The 22,795-nt window shown below is 35.5% G+C and overlaps 1 long non-coding RNA gene across 1 annotated transcript; it reads left to right on the top strand.

Annotated features, from left to right (window-relative positions):
- Window positions 1–2,856: 2,856 nt before the first annotated feature.
- Window positions 2,857–22,714, top strand: LOC125164969 (uncharacterized). Its single transcript, XR_007151882.1, has 5 exons — window positions 2,857–2,932; window positions 14,963–15,089; window positions 19,273–19,362; window positions 22,346–22,497; window positions 22,648–22,714. It is a non-coding gene; the product is annotated as an uncharacterized LOC125164969 (long non-coding RNA).
- The last annotated feature ends 81 nt before the right edge of the window (window positions 22,715–22,795 follow it).

The following is a 22,795-nucleotide window of genomic DNA, read 5'->3' as shown; positions in this document are numbered from 1 at the left end:
TTCTGCAAAAAAAAAAAAAAAGAGAGAGAAAGAAAGAAAGAAAGAAAGAAAGAAAGAAAAAAGCATATGCACATGATTTTACATTCTCTGAAGACCTCTGGAAGAATAAAAAAATGATAAGAGTAGTTTTTCATGATTTGGCAGGGGTAGGGGGTTTCGAGTAGATGAAAGGTAGAGGAGGAGTAAGAACAACTTTTCATGTATACATTTTTACCTCTTTTAAATTTTGGAACTTTCAAAATTCATATTATATTTGTATTTGTATTACATATTCAAATAAATAAAATTAAAGGCAAACTCAACCAACAATAATGGCAATATGTTCAGTTATGATTTTGTACAGTTATTTTTTAGTGGAAGGACATATGGATATATTTATCTTTAGATTAAGGATAGCTGCAGAGTCTTAATAACAAATGGTGATATTATTTGTATTTGTATCTTCAGAAAAACAACCCCAGTTGTTATTTATCTGCTAGAAAAATAATTAAATGCCTAAATATAGAGTAAAAAATATGATTCCATTTTCAATTTACTTTAATATAATTGTATTCCATGGCTCACTTATCAAATTATTCCTTTCTACAGAAGCTATTTCTTTACTGTCATGCATTAATAACACCACATAATCACTCGACCGTCCAGATACTCTCTTGACATGTAAAAAGCCATATATATTTAATATATACAACTCAATGAGTTTGGAGATATGTATATACCCATGAAACCATCACTACCATCAGACCCATAGACATATCCATCACCTCAAAAAGTTTCCTCCCTCCTCCATTATTTATTATTATTATTATTATTATTAACATTGTGGTGGTGGTGAGGGTGGTGGTGGCGGAAGGGACACTTAACATAGATCTACCCTCTTAGAATATTTGAAGTATACAATATAGTATTGTTAGCTGTAGGGATTATGTGCTGAATAGTAACTCTCCAGAACTTAATTATTTTATATAACTGAAACTTTGTATCCTTTGACCAATACCTCCTCATTTCTCCCTGCCTCCAGACCCTGGCAACCATCATTCTATAAGTTTGACTATTTTAGATTCCACATATAAATGAGATCATGCAATATTCATCTTTTTTTGTTTGGCTTAATTCACTCAGCATAATGTCCAGGTCTATTCCATGTTGTTGAAAATGGTAGGATTTCTTTCTTTTTGAAGGCTGATTAATATTCCATTGTATGTATATACCGTATTTTCTTTATCTATTCATTTGTTAATGGACATTTAGGTTGTTTACACATCTTGACTATTGTGAATAGTGAGTCAATGAGTATATGAATATAGGTATTTCTTCAAGATTCTGGTTTCAATTGCTTTGGATATGTACCGAGAAGTGAGATTGCATATGGTGGTAATGTTTTTAATTTTTTGAAGAACCTTCATACTGTTTTCCATAATGGCTGTACCAGTTAACATTTCCACCAACAGTGTACAAGGATTCCCTTTTCTCCATATCCTTATCACAACTCATCTTTTGTGTGTTTTTTTAATTATTTAAAATATTTTTAATGTTTATTTTTGAGAGACAGAGAGAGAGAGAGAGAAGGGGAGGGGAGAGGTGGAGAGAGGGAGGCACAGAATTCAAAGCAGATTCCAGGCAATAAGCTGTCAGCACATAGCCCAATTTGGAGCTTGAACTCACGAGCCACGAGATCATGACCTGAGCTGAAGTTGGATGCTTAACCAACTGAGCCACCCAGGCACCCCTGGTATTTTAAATGATTAATGATAGGCCTCAGGTTGAGATCTAAGCTTCCTGGTGATCAATGCAAATAAGGATACAAAATTAATTTTGTTACAAAGATTTCTTTTTGCACTGTAAAGAATGGTTCCTAAAGCAGATATCCTTAATGACCCATTTGATCATGAAATCTCAATAATTTTAGTCTGGAATATTTGATTTCAAGCAATATAGCTTCCTGATGGACCTTATAGGATAAAGTTGTACCAAAATGCACATACGTGGAAAGAAGTGGGTATTTTTGTTATGTATGGTTATTGATTATAAATCAAACACATTCTAGGGACGCCTGGGTGGCTCAGTCCGTTAAGCGTCCAACTTCAGCTCAGGTCACAATCTCACGGTCCGTGAGTTCGAGCCCCGCCTCAGTCTCTGGGCTGATGGCTCAGAGCCTGGAGCCTGCTTCCGATTCTGTGTCTCCCTCTCTCTCTGCCCCTCCCCCATTCATGCTCTGTCTCTCTCTATCTCAAAAATAAATACACATTAAAAAAAATTAAAAAAATAAAAAATAAAAAAAAATAAAGTAAATCAAACACATTCTGGAGGATGTCTTCCAAAGTTTATGCATTGAGTTCTAGAACAATTCATCTTTAGCTACTATTTCTGAAATACATGGTGGAACTAGTATCTATTGAAGCTAAATCTCATCATAAAGGTAGACACCAATTATCTTCTATCCCCTATAGTAAGGGGACACACATCTGGCATTTCAAAAAGAGTTTGAAATAATTAAGATTTTTATTTAAAAAGGAGGGTCAAAACTTATCTGTGCTTTCCATACCTCTAAATTATAATCTGATCAGTAAGTGGTTCTTACCCACATTTATTCTCATTGTGGCATCAAGATATATATGCTGTTTAAATATAAGTCTACAGCTTGACCCAAACTGTCTTCCTCTTTAGAGTTAAAGGAAAAGAGATGATGCTGAGGGTGATGATGATAGTAGCGAGACAATAGCAGCTGACATTTACTGAGTACCTACTGTATGCTAGGCACTCTGATAAGCCCATTACATCCATAACATTCTTTATGCCTCACAAAGACCTGTGCAGTATGTACTATTACTATGCCTATTCTACGGAAGGGGAAAAGTGGATTTTAGAGGGTAATATTCAAAGTCACACGGTTGCTGCACAGCAGACCCCGATACACAGAATTGTGTACTTGGTAAGTTTAGAACAAATTCTAACACACAAAGGGTTTTCTGAATTCTAATTTTGTTCATCTTGAAATGTGCAGATGTTTCTACCTAAATCCATTCACAGGTATGCTTTAGGACCCCCTTCATGGTACCTTTCTTCACCAAATACTCTAACTAGACAAAACCGATGTAATATATTGTCCCTGTTTTGGGTTGTTTTTGAATATTTCTCCCTCTTTAGTTTTGTCATAAATTTTCTCACAAGCTGAGGCATTTTGAAGTGCAAGTATAAAATTTCAAAACTGAATTTTTATGCCAGTGGAATTCCCATCACTTATGTCTTCGATTTGTCCCTTGCGTTTGTAAGGATTCATTTCAGTGTCTTCCTGTTTGTAAGCTCTGGTACATTCATTATAATTCTCCAAAAGTTTCAAAAGTTGAAGGTCTTTTTAAAAATCTCTATTTGTTAAATATTTCAATTAAAGCTTTTTAACTTATTTTTAATAAACTGTGAATTCCACTGTAATGTGATACTGTTGTAGGGCACTTAGAGTGGTTGTAGGGTAGGATGTCTTCGAACATTTTTATTTATTTATTTATTATTTTAAAAACCTTTTTAAATGTTTATTTATTTTTGAGACAGAGAGAGACAGAGCATGAGAAGGGGAGGGGCAGAGACAGAGGAAAACATAGACTCCAAAGCACGCTGCAGGCTCCAAGCTGTCAGTGGAGAGTCTGATGCGGGGCTTGAACTCACGAAACGTGAGATCATGACCTGAGCTGAAGTCCTTAGCTTAACTGACTGAGCCACCCAGGTGCCCCTGAACATTTTAAAATTAAAGCAATAATAGGGACAGCTTTGGTGTCCTTGAAATAAAAATCGGGACTTGTGATTGTGGAACCATGCTTCTAAACAACATCAGAAGGCTCAATTTTCTTGGTTTTATTACCTGGAATACTGATTCCAGCTTTTAGGTTCCATCTCTGACTGGAAACACTGTATTTTTCTTAAAAACACTGAGCAAAGTCCTATCAGGATGGCCTCTGATCTCCCACTGTCTTCATCTGATAATACCATTAGTTTGTGAGACATAAAATCTAAAATGTTATCATAGTTGTCTACTTCGCAAATTGTGATTTTAGTTTATCAGTGTTCCAAATAAGACTTAAACCTTTGCCATTATTGGCTCCTGTTGCAGTTATTATTATCGTGAGGAAAAATCTATTGGGAACAATATAAGACTATATGACAATGCAGCTGTTTAGCAGAATTTACTCTGAAAATTCTCAAGTAGCTTAGCATCTGCATAGAAGGCATTTTCTTAATTATACCCACAAAGAAGAGTTGAGTGAATATATCAACTTCAACTTTATTAACCATTATATATCATTTAAAAAGATTTTGGCAAAACATTTATAATTTTAAATTGTAAAAACAATAAAATTGTATTAAAGTATACTTTTCAGAGAAATTTAGAGCATATTGTATTAGAGACAGATATCACTATGAAACACATTTAAAAAATATGGGGCACCTGGGTGACTTAGTCAGTTGAGCATCTGACTTCAGCTTGGGTCATGATATCATGGTTTGTGGGTTTGAGCCCCATATCGGGCTCTGCGCTCACAGCTTGGAGCTGTGGCTCCTCTCTCTCTGCCCCTTCACCATTTGTGTGCTCTCTCTCTTTTCCTCTTAAAAATAAATAAATAGGGGCGCCTGGGTGGCTCAGTCGGTTGAGCGTCTGACTTCGGCTCAGGTCACGATCTCACAGTCCGTGAGTTCGAGCCCCGCCTCAGGCTCTGGGCTGATGGCTCAGAGCCTGGAGCCTGCTTCCGATTCTGTGTCTCCCTCTCTCTCTGCCCCTCCCCCGTTCATGCTCTCTCTCTCTGTCCCAAAAATAAATAAACGTTATAAAAAAATTAAAAAAAAAATAGATAAATAAACATTAAAAAACATTTCAAATTATGAATATGTACCAAGAGTATTTATTTTGCTTGTTACCTTCTAATATTCAGATAGTGAATATAAAGTTTTAAAATTTTTAGTTAACACAGATATTTAATTTTTAATTTTAGGAAAAAAATTATATACTTTTGAGAATGATGTAAAATTTGTTTTCATTCTCAAAAGTGTCTTGGGGCACCTGGGTGGCGCAGTCGGTTAAGCGTCCGACTTCAGCCAGGTCACTATCTCGCGGTCCGTGAGTTCGAGCCCCGCGTTGGGCTCTGGGCTGATGGCTCAGAGCCTGGAGCGTGTTTCCGATTCTGTGTCTCCCTCTCTCTCTGCCCCTCCCCCGTTCATGCTCTGTCTCTCTCTGTCCCAAAAATAAATAAACGTTGAAAAAAAAAGTGTCTGGATTTGGACAAAAAATAACACGGTCATTGTTAAGTCATTTCATTTAGGTGTAAACTGAGCTGTCGATACGTGGAAGTCCTGACAATGTTGTCTAAGGGAGAGCCAAGCACATGAGGAAAACCAGTTTCATGCAGTTTAGACAGAGAGAGAGAGAAAGAGAGAGAGGGAGAGAGAGAGAGAGATGGGGTGGTTATAAGTGTATTATAGAGAGAACTGTAAGTTTGAGCTGAAATAAAAAAATTAGTATATCTTTATATTTTATACTAAAAAAGTTAGTATAAAAATTATACTAAAAAATCAGTACAGAAAATTAGCATAGAAATGCATATAAAAATTAGTATAGAAATTTTCTGTCAGTTGAATTTGTCCTATTTTTCTTCTATATGTTGTATGAAGTTAGACTGCGACTATGAACTAAAAGAAAAGATGATGATTTAATTTTACCAATATGCTAAGGTTGTGGAAGAGTAATGATACATGATTAAAAAAAATTATAAACTCACAGACTGGAACTCAAAATTGTACTTTCTTAGGGTAGAATTGAGAACCCCCAACTTAACCTAGTAGAAAAATGTTTAGTTATTTCTAGAATTAGGGTGAAAATTAAATTCTAGGCAGAATTTCAAATAATATGCATATATTTATGATTTGCAGTCACGCCAACTGAATTTAATTAGCTCTGAATATTTTGTACTTATATATTAGGCATTTCAAATATGCTGTTTACGTATCTTATTGACAAGTCACAGAAAGGGTTATTTTGAACTTTAACAGAAACTAAACCGAGGGTGTTTTGGAAGGCAGGTGAGAGCAAGAAAGTTGAGTGAAACTGTCTCCCATACCTGCCTTTTCTTTACTGTCACTTTCCTACCTCCTGTGGTCGGGGAAGATAATGGATGTGTTCCCAGAATACTCCTTTACTTACTAGAGGTGCTAAGCGAAAGTCTAGGGCCAAATATGATAAAATACACTTAGAGAGGAAAATCAAAAGTATTTAACAATTTTGGGGGGCTCCTGAGTGGCTCAGTCGGTTAAGTCGGTTTGTGAGTTCAACCCCTGTGTCCGGCTCTGTGCTGGCAGTATGGAGCCTGCTTGGGATTCTCCCTCCTCCTCCCTCCCTGCCCCTCCCTTGCTCGCTCTCCCTGTCTCTCTCAAAATAAATAAATAGACTTAAAAAAAAAGTATTTAACAATTTTTAGTGAAGCATAAAAACAATTTTCCAGGGCAAAATAGTGGTTGGTTGTTATTTGTAACTTTTAGAGGAAATAGGGGAAACAAAGATTTTTTTTCTTTTTTTTTTAAATCAAAAGCATAGGGGCACCTGGGTGGCTCAGTTGGTTAAGTTTCTGAATCTTGATTTTGGCTCAGGTCATGATCCCATGGTTCATGGTTTCGAGGTCCATGTCGGGCTCTATGCTGACAGTGTGTAGCCTGCTTGGGATTCTCTCTCTCTCTCTCTCTCTCTCTCTCTCTCTCTCTCTCTCAAAATAAATAAATAAACTTAAAAAAAAAGCATAAACTGATCAGATGTGATAGATCTAGAGATAATAACTTGTCAGTGACCTTGGTCTAAAGTCAGGAAGAAATCAAAAGTAAAGAAAGAATAAACCCAACCCAGAGCAACAGCTTTGAGATGAAGCTAAAAGGAAGTTGACTTGAAACTCATATTTGAAGATATTCCCCTTCTATGATCTAAGGATCTGGAGTAAGGAACTCCACTGTCCTGGTAAAAATATTCAAACCCTAGTTTGCAAGGCAGGGCCTTTGTGAGACATCTCAGCTTCTGTTTGTTTCCTACTTGCTTCCAGTTAGCAGACATCCTGAGCCGCTCAGTGTCACATGTGTCCAGGCCTTCCTGCCTCCTTGAAGACCCTGCTCTCATATTCCTCCTTTCCTAGACTACCCACACTGCCACTTTGAAGATGCACACACTCCTCATATTTGATCAAATGCATCACTTTTGCCATAAATCTTTCCTGATTCCCTCAGCTGGAAGTACTCTTGCCTTTTTACTTAATCCTCATCTCATTGCTGTGTGTCTCATTCATCTCTTAGGGTATTCTATTTTGATTTGAAATGTTGATGCCTACCTTTTGTAGGCTGTAAACCCTTGAAAAAATAGCATATATTTTATTGGGTACAGGGAAAGCCAACCTTGACAATAAATACACAATAATTAATTATTATATATGTAATTATTAAATTATTATAATTATAAAAATGACAAATTAATCGATTAATTGACATGGGTTATTTTTCTCAAGCAGATCATTGGGCTTTGGGGTAACTAATTTAAAAAAGGATACTGAGGCCTGGAAAACAAATCACAATGGAGAAGGAATTACTTGATACTTTAAAGCTTGATAGGAATTACTTGATACTTTAAACCCATGTAATGTTACAGGAGACTCTAGGTTTGTTTACTTCTACCATATCTGGTTTTTACCATGTAGTAAACTCGAAATGACTGTTCACTGGATTAAAAAGAGCAAGGTATTTTTTTTTTTTCTTCTAAGAATGGGAGAACCATGGTCAATTAGGGAAATATCTTCTCCCTTCTTACCGGAGTGGATGGAAGTAGGTTGTGTTATAGAACCTGAGACCCTCCTATTTTGAGGTATTCTTTGGGAACTATCCCATTTGATCACTTGTTACACTGTTGAAAGCTTCTAGCACAATGCCTGTATATAAGAGATACCCAATTAAAAAAAAAATTGTTTACCTTGCTGTTGCAGTACCAGATGCCTCTGAAAAAATTTTCCAGTTATGATCATTACTTATGAAATGAAGTGTTTAAGTCTTTGCAAACCATCAACTGGGAAATAGGTGGAGCATAATTAGGAGTATAAATGATACTTATTTCCTGGTAAATAACAGATAATTTATTTTTTATAGCTAGAATAAGAAATAGAAAGTCAGGGTGACAAGTGATTAGGAACTTTGATTTCCTTTAAAATTGTGATTCTACTGGGGCACCTGCGTGGCTCAGTTGGTTAAGCGTCTGACTTCAGTTCAGGTCATGATCTCCTGGTTTGTGGGTTCAAGCCGTGCGTCGGGCTCTGTGCTGTCAGCTCAGAGCCTGGAGCCTGCTTTGGATTCTGTGTCTCCCTCTCTCCCTGCCCCTTCCCCGCTCATTCTGTCTCTCTCTGTCTCAAAAATAAATAGAATATTAAAAACAATTTTAAATTGGGATTCTACTGTATATACTACTATTATAATATCAATAATATTGTAAACAGCCCTCAGAAGTGGTTTTCTTTAAATATGAAAAAATGCATTTAAATATTCACTTCAATATTTTTCTAATATTTGAACAGAGGCTTAATAAAGTCTTTAAACTGAAATGACATCTTTAAATTATATACTAAAAATTAGGATTTGACAGCACAGACCAATATTTTTATGGCTCCATGAAGCAACGCATATAGAAATTATTTAAATAGCTTTTAAATCTTTTAATGAGGTCTACTTGTATTAAATGGAAGTATCAAAGAAGTTGTAGCCTTGTAAATACAAAAATTAAAAAAAAATGAAATAAATTCTAAATACTGAGGATGGAATGAGTCCATAGCATTTCCTATTTTGGACAGTAGATGTCACCAAAAAGTTAAAGATGCCTGAGTAACAGCCACGCTTAGTACACAGATGTGATCAAGTATTATTTGAATTTATTTGTGAAAATATGTTAGAGTGAGAAAACTTTCTTTATCGTAAATCTTTTCCCCCCTGATGCCTTTATCTACTAAGTGCAATGTTTCCTACTATTGGACAGATTTAAAGCCTCTGAGAGGACAATGTATTTTATTTCTTTTTATTATTCTATCCTTTCCTGTCACATCTTGAAATTCCATTTATAATTTTTATGTGTGGTCTGCAGTCTCTAAGGATAAAAAGTTAACTAGGAATTTCCATAAACTTCTGAGATTCTCAGGTGAAAGGTGTTAAATGAAATGCATGCCTAATTGCAATATATGCCAAATAACTGTATTTTTCTTTTAAACAGGGGTAGAGGACTCTCCATATACTATCAATAATGCCAACATCATCTTGTCTGAATATTACTACCTAATAGTCAATTGAGGGTTGCCAGAGCGGCCTCTGTCAGTAGGAGGCAGAGAAACAGGATGAGAGCCCCACAGCTGCTTTCTCAATTTAGCGAAGGCGGACCAATTCCAACCTTGCACTAATAGTTTGATCCCAAAATATCTCAGCCTCCTGGGCTGAGGAAAGAAAAGACAGGGGTGAGGCAATCCCACCTCCCCAGCCTTGGCAACCACATTGCTTTGAGGAAGTCCTACTCAGCAGCCACAGCCCCAGGAAAAATTGAGCTATCCATGAATTAGAGGGCCCGGAGCATTCCTATAAAGGACCTATTCGCAAGACTTTTTAGATCACTAGTTCATTTTCCCACTAGTTCTCAGTCCTAAAACTCTAAAATAGGTGTCAAGTGTGTCAGCTCCAATGTCTTTGGGAACCGGGAAGATAACAAAAATGTACAGATTGGTCCAGACTGGTTGCTCCATTGTAAGACATTCCAATTCGAATTTTTGTCAGTCTGTGCCCACCCAAACACAAATCTATAAACTAGGTTAAGCCTCCAGGCTTTTAGCATTTGACTTTTGCTCTAATAGTTGGTTTGGATGTTTATGTATACTATTTAGACAAATCATTAACTTGGGACTCTATGAAAACAATCAAAGGATCTATGCAGGGAGACTGAGCTTGCATTCTAATGAATTCATGCAGCAATTTTTATACCTAATCATAAATGTAAAATTATAAAGGATATTATATAGGATAAAATTATTAGGGTAAAATTACAAAGGATATGGAGGAAAGTTCTGGTATCAGTATCAATTTCTCCTCACTAAGCACTTTGAGATCAATATCAATTTCTCCTCACTAAGCATTTGAGATGATTTCTGATTAGAACAGCTCTTGGTCCTGTCTGTATTGCCTTTTTTGCTGTCCTTGACCTGCACCAGACCCAAACCCTTTTGTCAATTATTTCAGGAAAACATCCTGTCAAAACTCATCTGCCTGAATCAACAGCACTGATCAAACATTTTATTGAATATATACATAATGGAAGAATGTTGTTTTGGAAACAAATTGCAGTGCAAGTTTAGTTAGAAGAGCTTATATTTTACTATCTTGAAATTACTGAATTCCAACAGAAACTCGAGCAATCTTTCACCTCTCCCCACATAAGTGAGAACACACTATAGATAAAAATTAGATACAGAATTAGCAATATTTCTGCTTTTAATGATTTTTTTCTTTTTCCACATTCCTTTTTATTTTTGACAGCTATGCAGTTTTTTTGAAAGCCATTTTCACTTAATATTCATTATATGATGCTGTAGAATTCTCACATGTATTTTTATTATTGTCTAATACTCTTCTATCAAGTTGATAGGCCAAAATTTAATTAATCATTTCCTATTGCTAAATATCTAGGTTTTTTTGGAGAGGGGGTCTTCAGTAAATAATTCTGCAGTGAGTATAGGTATCTTTTCTTTTAGATAATCCTTAAGAATATTCCCTCGGAGTGAGAGTATTCCATCCAATGATACTAAGATTTATATAATTTTTGGAACACATAGTAAAAGTGATTTCTAAAATGTTTATCAATTTATGTATATATATCACCAATATAAATAATCACCTTATTTTTCATTTTGCACACTTACTAGATATAACATGCTTTCAAATTTTTAATTTCTAATTTTAATTTTTCCATTTATTTGTTTGCTAATTTTTCCTTACATGTGCTCAATTTTTTTTCTTTTTGATATTATGTCTTTTCCTGAAAATATTTCATTAGCTTTTTCCTCTTTATTTCACTTATGATATATTTTATTATAAAGAAAGGATACTTAATACATAGAAGAATCTATCTTTTCCTTTGTGGTATCTTTTCTCACGGCCTTTTTATCAAGATTGTAAATGAGACCACTTTCCTCCAAGGTCTTTGTTAATTAGTTTATATAATTCTTCCTGGCAGCCAAGCTGTGGGTAACATCCCTATTTAGTTATTAATCTACTGGCTTTGCAGGGAAGGCATGTGATAAAAATTATCTTTAATAATTCTCATTAGCTTTGAAACACTTGCTACAAATAAACTATTATTTACTGTCTTAGCTAATTTTGTTGGGAGTAACTAAAAATAAAAACTTGCTAATAATTAGAAGTACAGCAAATTCAATACAGTGTACTCAGCTCTGTGAATTGCAGACAATATTTTTTTTATTCAACTTCTTTTAATATCCAACTCTAAATATCAAGGAACCAATTTACTGAAGATTTTTTTTCTCCCAACATAACAAAACTATCATTGCTTTAAAGAACACATAACTGGACTTAACCAAACAGCTAATTTCCAATACTAGTTTCTAATTGGTTATTTAAAATGTTAAAATTTGCTTTCAAGTCAGTTTGCTCTTTTTCCAAAAGACTGTTTCAGCAACATGATTTGTGACTTCTTTCTTTGTATAGACACATCTGGCTTTAGATATTCCAATGTATAGATCAAAGAATGCTATTCTTTCCTTATGTAAGAATTGACAGGATGAAATGCTATCATTAGCTTCATAAATATGAAACATTATCTACTATACCACTCAGAATCCAGGAAATATTTTATGCAGAAAGAGATGTACTACAATTGGTTGAGTGCTCACAACAACCCTCCCGACGACAATATTAATCTCTCAGGCTTAGTATACTCACTCAAATAGACTAAAATAGACTGATATTTGCCTTCTTCACACATTTCAGATGTAATTTTCTTCCTCTTGATCTTCCTCCATAACATCTAGTGATCTCCAAATTGAAAGCTAAGAGAACATGAGCATGTGCATGGAAGAGACATTTCTTAAAGCTCACTAAAAATCAGTACAACAGAAAGCACACCACAAATTCATGGGAAAGCATGACAGAATCATTGCATTTCTCATTAGTACCCCTGCCCACTACCTATTAGGACCACTGCCTGTTTCACATTAGGCACCCCCCTGATTTATTCTAAGCCCTATACCCTATGGGCTGGTGTTTATTGTCATGGTCATTATAAGCCATTATTATTTGTTCCTAGAGTGCAAATGAGCCTTTTTCCTTTTAATTCGTCTCTGGAAAAGCACCCCAAGGGAATGATAATTTGCAGAAAATGGTCACATGATTTTTTTTGGCTTAATGAGTTTAATATGGGGTGTTGTAAGGGAAAGGCTAAAGGGACTGGAGCCTTACAATGCAATACTCTTAGATAACAGAATTTCAGGGTCAAAAGATATGTTGAGAGTCTTCTACTCAAGTCACACTAGTGTCAGGAGACTGCTGTAAGAAAAAAGAAAGCTCTAGCAAGGAAAACAGGGTATCAGTCTGTGGGAAAGTCTAGAAACAGGAAAATAGTATGGCATAAATGAATGGAGAAATGCCAAGCTTTTGGGCAGCAATTTCAACATATTGTACTCAGGAAATCCTTATAAAAATGCATTCCTTTGTAAGGCTCTTGTGAGATTTGTTTCTTTGGTATTGCAGTGAAATTGTTAGTGAAGTGAGAGTGTTAAAAAACAAGGTGATCCACAGCTTAATAGAAATGCCAAACCTCCTAAAACATCATAGAAAGAGTGCAGGGTTAAGGGTGACATGACAGATGTTTCATGCTGGTAATTTTGTTTGATGATGAAGTAGCTTCTTTTTGTTTTGTGAGTGAGACCTTCATCTGCCAAACTGCTGAGTCTTACAAAATGGCAGTATTCCAATATTTTCCTTCAGAAACTGAAATCACTTTTTTTTTCCATGAGGAAGTCATCTCTTAAAAGCTGGAATTCATATTAAAGTAGCAATCAGTAATGTCTGCACTATTCTTGGTAGTCCTATGATTAAATATTCTGGATACATTGGAATTATGTGTTATCGCCTTTTAAGTTTTATTAGGAAATTCAAGGAGAAGCCGGAACACTTTTTCTCTTTAGCAGTTATGTGTTTGGTCTCCTGTGACTATGACTAACAATATATCCTTAATTTAGAGCATCATTTTCCAGAAAAATGGTTTAGGAAATATATAGCCAGAATATGTGATTCTTTTTTGGCTGTTCTTCCCATTGCAGTGTTTTAGGATTATCACTAGTCTTTTCCTGTGACCCAACACTGTGTCACTTCAGGCAATTGAACACAATAAAATATGGACACATTCTTCTTATTGAAAAAGGATCTTGTCCTGCTTTGTTTAACAGCTTTCATATGAAAATCTCTTCATTTCTCCTTGGCTTCATTAGCTTTCAAAATTAATACCCAGTCCCTAAATACAGCAGGGCTAGGTTTCTATTCTGCCAATTACCATGATCTGAATCTTTTCTACGCTCCTTCTCATACATCATTAAAGTATGTTCTCAAATCTACCTTCAAATAACCACTTTATACCTCCTTTTAAAATCTTCTTCTTTTTTTTTTGTTTTTTTTTTTTAATTTTTTTAACATTTTATTTATTTTTGAGACAGGGGGAGACAGAGCATGAACAGGGGAAGGTCAGAGAGAGGGAGACACAGAATCCGAAACAGGCTCCAGGCTCTGAGCTGGCAGCACAGAGCCCGACGCGGGGCTCGAACTCACGGACCGCGAGATCATGACCTGAGCCGAAGTCGGCCGCTTAACCGACTGAGCCACCCAGGCGCCCCTAAAATCTTCTTCTTTATTCCTGTTTGTGGAATAAAAGTTAAGTCTTTATCTACCTTTGCACTGTGGATTTATGCTGATCTTGAAAGGTCCAGATCATGTACAATTTCTATGGTCTTATCTTTAACTATTCCAGTCATAGGTGATTAATTCTTTTCACTAGATGTATTTTGAACACTATCTATTTGAGGCATTAGACTAGGCTCTGATAGAATGTTTCATGGAAGAGATGTCATTCAGGAGATGCTTTCAAGGATGAGTAGAATGTGACAGGCAGATTTTTTTCTGAACAGCTTTTAGGGTGGAAGTAACTGAGCAAAGTCACATCAGTGACAAAGTCTACAACATGATATATTAGAATAGTCAAGAAGCCAAACAAACTAGGGTACAGGATTTATGAAGGGAATAATGAGTAAAATAGCTGGGATAGTAGGTCTAGGCTAGGTCATGGAGATACACACACAAACACACACACACACACACACACACACACACACACGTAGGTAGGCATATATATAATTTGAAAAGCAATCTCAAACTTACAAATTTATAAAAAAGTGGCAAGTTTAAGACAAAGAACTCTTATTTTCCTCAACCATTTGAGACTAACTTGTTCATCTAATGTTTCATTAAGCTGTGTACGTTAGTGTGTATTTCATATAAACAAAGATGTGTGTCTCCTACATAACCATCCAATATCCAAATGTGAAACAACCACCCAAATATGAAAATGAATAAAACTATCTCATCCTTATATCTCGTTCAGTTTCCTCCAGGGTTTTTTTTTTTTTTCAGTAATATCCTATAAAGTGCAAGGACCCTGTTTAAAATAATGCGTTTTGGGTTTTTTTTCTGAGTATTTCAAATACCCACATAGTCCCTTTGGGAGTCTGTGTGCAGTGCTCCAGGAAAGATGTATTTAGTTTAGCCCTGAGCACCTTACTTTGGTCTCAAATCACTCCAGCATTGTGTTCCTAGTGTGTCGCAACATTTTCTCTATAAAATTCATTTCTTTTTCTTGTAGGAATTCTCTCTTAATGACTTTTCTAGGAGACCATGTGGTTTTGACTAGACAACCAAGTGAGGAAAATTCTGAGTGCTATCTCTGCTCCAAAGCCAGATGATGAAACCTTTCCATGGAGGCTGTGCAGGTGGGTTCTTGGTCAGCTCCACTAGTCCTCCAGATGAGTCCACGTGTCTAAATCTTCATGAGGACAACACACAAAATCCTCTGCTCCACATTTAAACCATCTGGACCCAGGTTTGAAATTTTAAGCCACCTGGCTAATAATTCCTATTGAGCTAGAGTTGTAGAATAAATATACAATCATGATATTTTATGCTAGAGGAAAGACTATAAAAGAATGTTCTTTATTACCTTTGCTTCCCTACAACAGGGTTGCCACAGGCTTATGCATGATTTAATTTTAGTTTTGATCTGAATTGATCTGTGTTCTACCCACAGGAAGGTGCTCACGTGACAGTACGGAATTTTGATCCTCTTTCCACTCTGGTCTCTATGCTCACAGTGGAGTCTCACCAGGGCCTTTGTCTGCATCTTTTGGTGGGACTTCAGATCATTCAGATTTCTATTTCAATTAAGGAAATGTTTTTATCTTGCTAGTAATAAATGTTTAGGCCAGAAAATGATTTTCTTTTGATTTTCAAAACAACTTCTTGGAAAATGAAAATAATGCTCAGCATGGTATAAAATTTCAAGTGTCTTAAAACATTCGAGTACTAATTGTATCAAGCTAAATACATTTCAAAGCTGTGTCTCTATGTTGTGGTTACACTTGGCTATGACATTTCTATTATATTATTTTTCGTGATTTTATATATTTCCTTACTTTCATCTGATGCTAGTGGAAAATGTACCTGGAAGCATCACAGATTTCAGAGCAGAATTTTATTAGAGTCTGTGGCTCTCTCTTCTCAATGCCTCATTAGTGAAGAGGTGGCCTTTTTGAAGTTGGCTGCCAAGCGTCCTGCTGATTTTATTCCCCGCTGGTGTTTGGATCTTGACAAGGGCAGGAAGGAAAAGAAAGGAAAGCTATCCGTGACCCAAAGGCCTATGACTTTTGGGGAAAAAATGGTCCCAATGGGACCGTCATGACTAAACTACAAAATCTGTACGCATGTTGAAATAACATTGGATTCACCTTTCAAAGCAGATAATTACTTTTGAAATACACATGTGAAACATAAGCTTCTACATGTGTTTACAAAATGTGTAAAGACCAATACAGAAAAGGGTAAGAATATTACCATTTTATCTGTCTTCTAAGGGGAAGGGGTGCTTAACTGGGGTTTATAAGAAGAAATTTAAGGAGCAGACTTTCCAGTGTAGTTATCCAATCTCTTCTTTCAAAGGGATGACCTTCCATCTTTCCAAACAAGTGTTCCCATTCTTTGACATTTACTAGTAGAATATTTGGTCATAGCAATAGTAAAATATGTTTCTCGTTTCCCTTTGTTAAAAGGAAATGTATCACCTATTGTACTAGTTCTGGATGAAGCTTACAGGTTTACTGGCAATTCCTGATAACAGTGTTAACAACAAATTCCATAGCTACTTAATAGTGAGTTTAAGGTTTGACCTTAAAATGCATACCAAATGTTCCTATTGAAGTATTTTGACTTCTTTATTTTTTTAGTTATACTAAAAAAAGTTAAGTTACACCTTAAACAAAGTAGAACCCACAAACACAGACATTGCTATTATTGGAGTTCCAGTTTGATCACTGAATTCTTTTCCTTCACATCACTAAATGTATCAAAAGTATGAGGTACCTTATATAGCATAAAACATGGGTTCTAATCCATCAAAAGATCACCATGTAGTTTATTTTATTTAAAAAAAATTTTTTTTAATGTTTATTTATTTTTGAGACAGAGAGAGACAGAGCATGAGCAGGGGAGGGTCAGAGAGAGAGGGAGACACAGAATCTGAAACAGGCTCTGGGCTCGGAGCTGTCAGCACAGGGCCTGACGCGGGGCTCGAACTCACGGACTGTGAGATCATGACCTGAGCTGAAGTCGGACGCTCAACCGACTGAGCTACCCAGGCACCCCACACCATGTAGTTTATAAATGGAATCTCTAAGAGGTGAATGAGTAGTTCCTCTATGTATGATTTGATGTACCTATAGTTAAACATTTAAGTATATTAAGTTAAACCTTTTCTAAGTCAGAGTTCCTTTTGCTATCAAGTAAAGGCGATAATAACTGTGTGTCTGCTTTGGTGATTTGTACTGATGATCATATGAGAGATGCTTATAAAATTAATTTATAAATTGTGAAGCATTATATGTATGTGCATGATTGTTATTAATATTACTTAGCTTTATCATTTCTTAAAGTCCCCTTTTTTTCTGTAAAAAATATTGACATTGTACAAAACTAATGATTTGGTATCTGTGAATTAAATTAGTCATAAATTCCCCACAGTCCTTCCGTTTCTGGCTCATCATCCAGCCAGGATGGCCATCTCATGGTAAGAATGAGATATGGTAGGTGCTGATAGGCCATACAGTTTTTGGAATAACAGGGCAACTGAGAGGTAGCTCATTCGTGCTTCATCTTTCACATAGCAATTTGAACTGGTCGCTAATAAAATATGTAGGACATAAAACTTTCTCTTTGAAGAGTCATTTTTATTCTTGGGAAAGCCTATGCACACTACATTATCCCATTTCCCTTTACTTTCTTCATTTTAAAGAAATTCTGTCAAAGGAATTTTAACAAACCTAAATAGATTTTAAAATTTCCTTTTAAACTCTTAAACCTTCTTCATAGCTCTCTTAAGAACTACTTTTAAGACTTTTCTAGTTTTAAAGCTATTTAATGAGAAAGCCATGTAAAAAACCCAACTTTGGAAGATATGAACATATATCTTCTGTGTAGGGGGGAAATTTTCCCTTGATCCTCTTAGGGTCTCTGACCTGGATCTGGAAGTTAAACTGACAAAGGTAGGTTTACAGGAGGAAAGCATACACACTGACTTCATGTAAGTTTCATGGAAGCCTCCATAGGGAAGTGCAGACCCAAAGAAACAGTTGAACTTGAGTATATTTATGCTAGGTTTGATGATAAGTGGACAGTCCCGTAGGAAATATGACAGATCAGAATATGAGGTAAGTGTAGTAAATTAGAGGAAACTTAGTAGGGCCTATTTGTTCAGATTGGCCTTGGTGTTCCTTGGTCTTCCGAGATAAGAATGTTCCTTTCCTCCGGGTATGGGGGGCCCTCTCACATGAGGGTTTTATGACCTGTTTCTGAGGAGAAGGGCAGAGGGAAGGGCAGAATGACCTTCTTGCTTCTATTATTTTCTTACATTTCTTCAGCTTAAAATGTTCGGTATTCCAAGGTGCCTATTTTGGGGTAGCTTGTGCTAAGCCTCATGACTCTATTAGTAGAAGTAAAGAATTGAAGGCTGAAAATGTACCTCCCAACTCAGTCTTTAAGAAAGTCAATCCCATTCCTACCCTATTTTACTTCTCTCTTTGGAGCATTTATCGATTCTCTACTAGAGGTGGGAGGATATGGGAAGCATGAGGGAAATACACAGCATGCTGTGGGCCTGAAGGGCCTTAGTTTTAGTATATGTAGAAATGGATATTAGCAGTGTAAGACAGAGGACTATAGAAGGTATGTAATAATGTATTTAACTGAATATAACCAAGTGGGAATTTATATCTTACAGACAATTAGTGTTACAAAAGCTATCTGTATAGGAATTCATTTTGACCTAAATTGTAAACTAATTAAAACTTATTTTTGCTATCTTTCCAATCTGCTAATATTTGCATATTTGCTTTTCCTGCTCCTTCCCTACTCCTAACTTTTACTTAGATCTTCTAATGATCAGAATGAACCATGCTAAAATTCCAACATGGTTGCCAACACTTTGCTCTTGTCTCCTCCTCCTTCTGATGCTCCTCCTTTTTGGTCAAAGGGTTTTTTGTTTTTGTTTTTGTTTTTTTCCATTTTATAACTTCAAATTTGGAAAATCGGAAACTGAAACTTTTACACACTTAAGTTAACTCACAGATTTTAATAAAGTGATAGTTCTGGATATTTCCAAAACCATTCAGTGAAATACAAAAATGCTACTGCTGAGATTTTGTTTTCATTAAACCTTTTGGAAAGTTGCTTATATTGTACTGCCGAATAAAATTGTCTCACTGTGTAATAAAGACAAGGTAATATGGGCAAAATTGCAAGGTTGTAATTCTAATTTTTAAGCCAGACAAGGAAAAAAAATACTTCCTGAATTTGTAATAAATGTATATCATTATACTTCATGTTCTATTTCCTTCCTCTTTTATCCAGGTACCTCCAGAGAATTCTTCAGATTTTTGCGTTTCCTTTTTTTTTCTACTGTAAAACAATATGCTCTGTTTTTGAAGAGACTTTTTGAAGGTAATTTTAAACCTGTTGTTTCCAATGGGACAGTGACTGCATTGGTGCTTTCTCTATTCAATTTATCTCCTGTTTACAGGTTTATGGGAAACAAGATTATCACCATTTTCAATCCTCTCTATATTGTAGTTTCCTAGGAGACCAATAGGAATCCATTACTAACTTTGTAATGGTGAATGGAAAGGTTGAACTGAACTAAAAGTTGGGAGAAACCAAGCAGTTTCTAGGTTATTCCTGAATTTATTCACTAGGTAGTAAAATGGCTAAACTCTAAATGTTAATATGTTTGTATACATTTTAATCTCACAATGAAAAACTGCTTTCTGGGATTGTTATGAATTACTCAAAACTCCCTTTTTAATTAATTTACATTTATAATTTTCTGAATGGTAACAATCATAGAATACTTTTATAGGAGAGTAAAAGAGATAGCCTTCTCTCCTCTGCCTATTTATTATGTACTTATTTATTTGGGAAGAAAAATGTCATGAACCTTCTAAGCTAGGATTTATCAGTCTATAAAGACTTTTCCAAAAAAAAAAAAAAAAACTTTCCTCTAATTTTAGGAAGAGTGCGGTTTGTATCACAGAATTTGAATCCTGTCAGGTACTTTTATGTTTTCTAATTTTGTTACATAGTTGACTGAATTATGTCATAAATGCAGTGATCACAAATTCTGTAAAACTCTTAATGCCTTGATCACAAATTATTTCATGTATAATGTATGCCTTAAGTTTCTACCATATTTAAAATTCTGTGAGTTTTATGTATATGTGTGTGTGTGTGTGTGTGTCTGTGTCTTGTGTGTGTGTTGTTGAAACAGTAATTATTAGGTACTATAAAATCTTATTGATTAATATAAGGTAAACCCAACTAGCATAAAAATGACCAAAAAAATCACATTTTAGTCATTTGTTTTAGGAATAAAATAATGACACTAGTTTCCAAGCTTCATAAGGGCAGGGGGCATATCTGCCTTATTTACATTTGTTCTCAAAGAGATTTTGGTACAGTGCCTGGCATATGGAAAGGGTTGAGAAAATTTTTGCTGAGTGAATGGATGGGAAGGATTTTTACTCAAAATGTCATTACTAGATTTCTATATGTTTTATAACTGGAAGGCTTCCCCCATATGTTTACTGAAACAGAGCCAAATACCATGCAAACACACATATCTTCTAGCAGGAAAAAAAAATACTACAAAGTTTTTTTGAATACAAAGAGTTCTGTCTACAATGCTTTATTAAGCATTGTAAACTGGTTAAGATTGTGTTACTGTAGGGTTCAAAATATTAAGGAAATGAATTACTTGCTTTAAAATAATTAATGTCTATGAAATAATTAAATATAATATTTCAATGGCCATCATCGGCTTTTTGCATATTATTTTCTTAGGAAATAATGAGTCTGTGCAGAAAAACATATGTACAGGCCTTAATAGCCTTTGGTTAGAAACATCAGGGCTGATGTTTTAGATTTGTTTTGTCATATGGTTTAATCAGCATTAATCTCTTCCTTTTAAGTTATTATTTTTGAGAAAAGGATTTTAGAAATCAATTAAAATGGTTTTGTGTTTGAACTACAAGAGCAACATTGGGTAAATTTTATGGGAAAAATACCACTAAATTTAGCCAAAGGATCTGGCTTTCCAGGGCACTTTAAACTGCCTTGTTAATGAATGACCCATTGAGATTTAATTTATACCAGCTCTGCTATACTTTAATAAGCAGCCACCATGTCTCTAAAGCGTGAAGTTAATGAAATAATGCCTATTTGGAGTTGGTTATTACATGCACAGAGATATTTTTTCTTGTTTAAAGCTAATTAACATGAAAGACAACTTGGCTGTTTTAAATGAAATGAGAAGAAAATGAGAATGTTATGTCACAATGAGGCAAACAATGGAAATTTAGCTATCAAAAAAAAGTAGAACAAATATAAAGCACAAACACTTCAAATTATGCTAACTTTGAGAAAATGAATGTCTTTTCAGGGAATTTTTAAACCAAGTAATGTCAGCTAAGTGATATATTCTTCACCAAAGTTTAGCTTAGTTCTCTATTTATATTATATATGTGACGCTCAATACTATATCATTAGTCTAGAAAACTGGCAAGAAATTCATTAAAAATAAGGAAGCACATATATGGAAACAGTGTTTAGATGTATAAGAACACTCGTCAATGTAGTCTTTTATATCTGTGTCTTAGAAGAGGGCTTAACACACCCTTAGAAATGCTGAGATTGAGACACAGTCACGAGACGTTTTATTTTTATGAGTCTTTTATTATGGGACTAATAGATTCTTCCTACAAAAAGAGTTGAGAGCAAAGCTTTCTCAGCCTCTGAATTGTGGAGCACCTCAGTTTTCACTTGGAGTTAGGAATCTTTAAAAATGTCTCAAGGTCTTCCATAAAAGGAAGCTAAAACTAAAAGTGAAAGTTCCTTTGGGATGTCCTGAGAGGTGTGACCTTTCAGAATGGTGGACAAAAAAAGTCACCTGGGACCAGTGTTCGAATTGGATTCTGGGCCCCACCCCAGTCAGTACGTCTGGCCCAGGAGTCAACATCCCAGGTGACTCTGAGGCAGGTGATCTTCACACTACTCCTTAAGAAACACTGACTTAGGGGCACCTGGGTGGCTCAGTTGGTTGAGTGTCCGACTTTGGTTCAGGTCATGATCTCACAGTCTGTGAGTTTGAGCTCCACATCAGGCTCTGTGCTGACAGCTCAGAGCCTGGAGCCTGCTTCGGATTCTGTGTCTCCCTCTCTCTCTGCCCCTCCCCTGCTCATGCTCTGTCTCTCCCTGTCTCAAAAATAAATAAAATTATTTAAAAAAAAACAAACAAAAAAAACCCACACTGACTTAGAAGCAAGACTAAAGAGGTCAGAGTAACTTGAACGCTATCCAACAATGATCAAGTTTTATACAATTTGTGATGGAAATAAAGCTCTCCTCAAAATTCTTCTGTTCCCTCTCTAAGCAACAGGATAAAGAAAAGGCAGTGATGGCCAAGAAAGGGAAACAGAAGCAGTTAATGAGGCTGCAGGACCTCATCTGGAACTAAAGCACATACCAGCTGAAGAGAAAGAATGTCAAACACTATGAATTAACAGAAAAAGTAATCTACCACAGGTGAATTTGGGATCTAATAATAGATATTAGGTGAATAAATCTTTGAAGTTTTTATCCTGTTGTGTAATGGTGTCAGGTTCGGTATTGCTTGGAAGAAATTTACCCTTGAAAGCACTTAAGTGATATTAATCTTTTATTTGTTTGCATTAGGAAAAAGAAGAAAGCTGATATAAGAAGGCTTCCTGAATTGTCACAAAAAAGCGGAACCACTTTAAATTACATGCATACAACTATCCTAATATGTCCTTGGCATTTTCCTTCTAAAGTACACCTAATTCACACAAATTAAAAAAAATAT

Source organism: Prionailurus viverrinus, chromosome B1 (genome assembly GCF_022837055.1).
Source record: "Prionailurus viverrinus isolate Anna chromosome B1, UM_Priviv_1.0, whole genome shotgun sequence".
NCBI lineage: Eukaryota > Metazoa > Chordata > Mammalia > Carnivora > Felidae > Prionailurus > Prionailurus viverrinus.
Note: the sequence above shows the minus strand (reverse complement) of the source record. Positions and strands in the feature narration are given on the sequence as shown.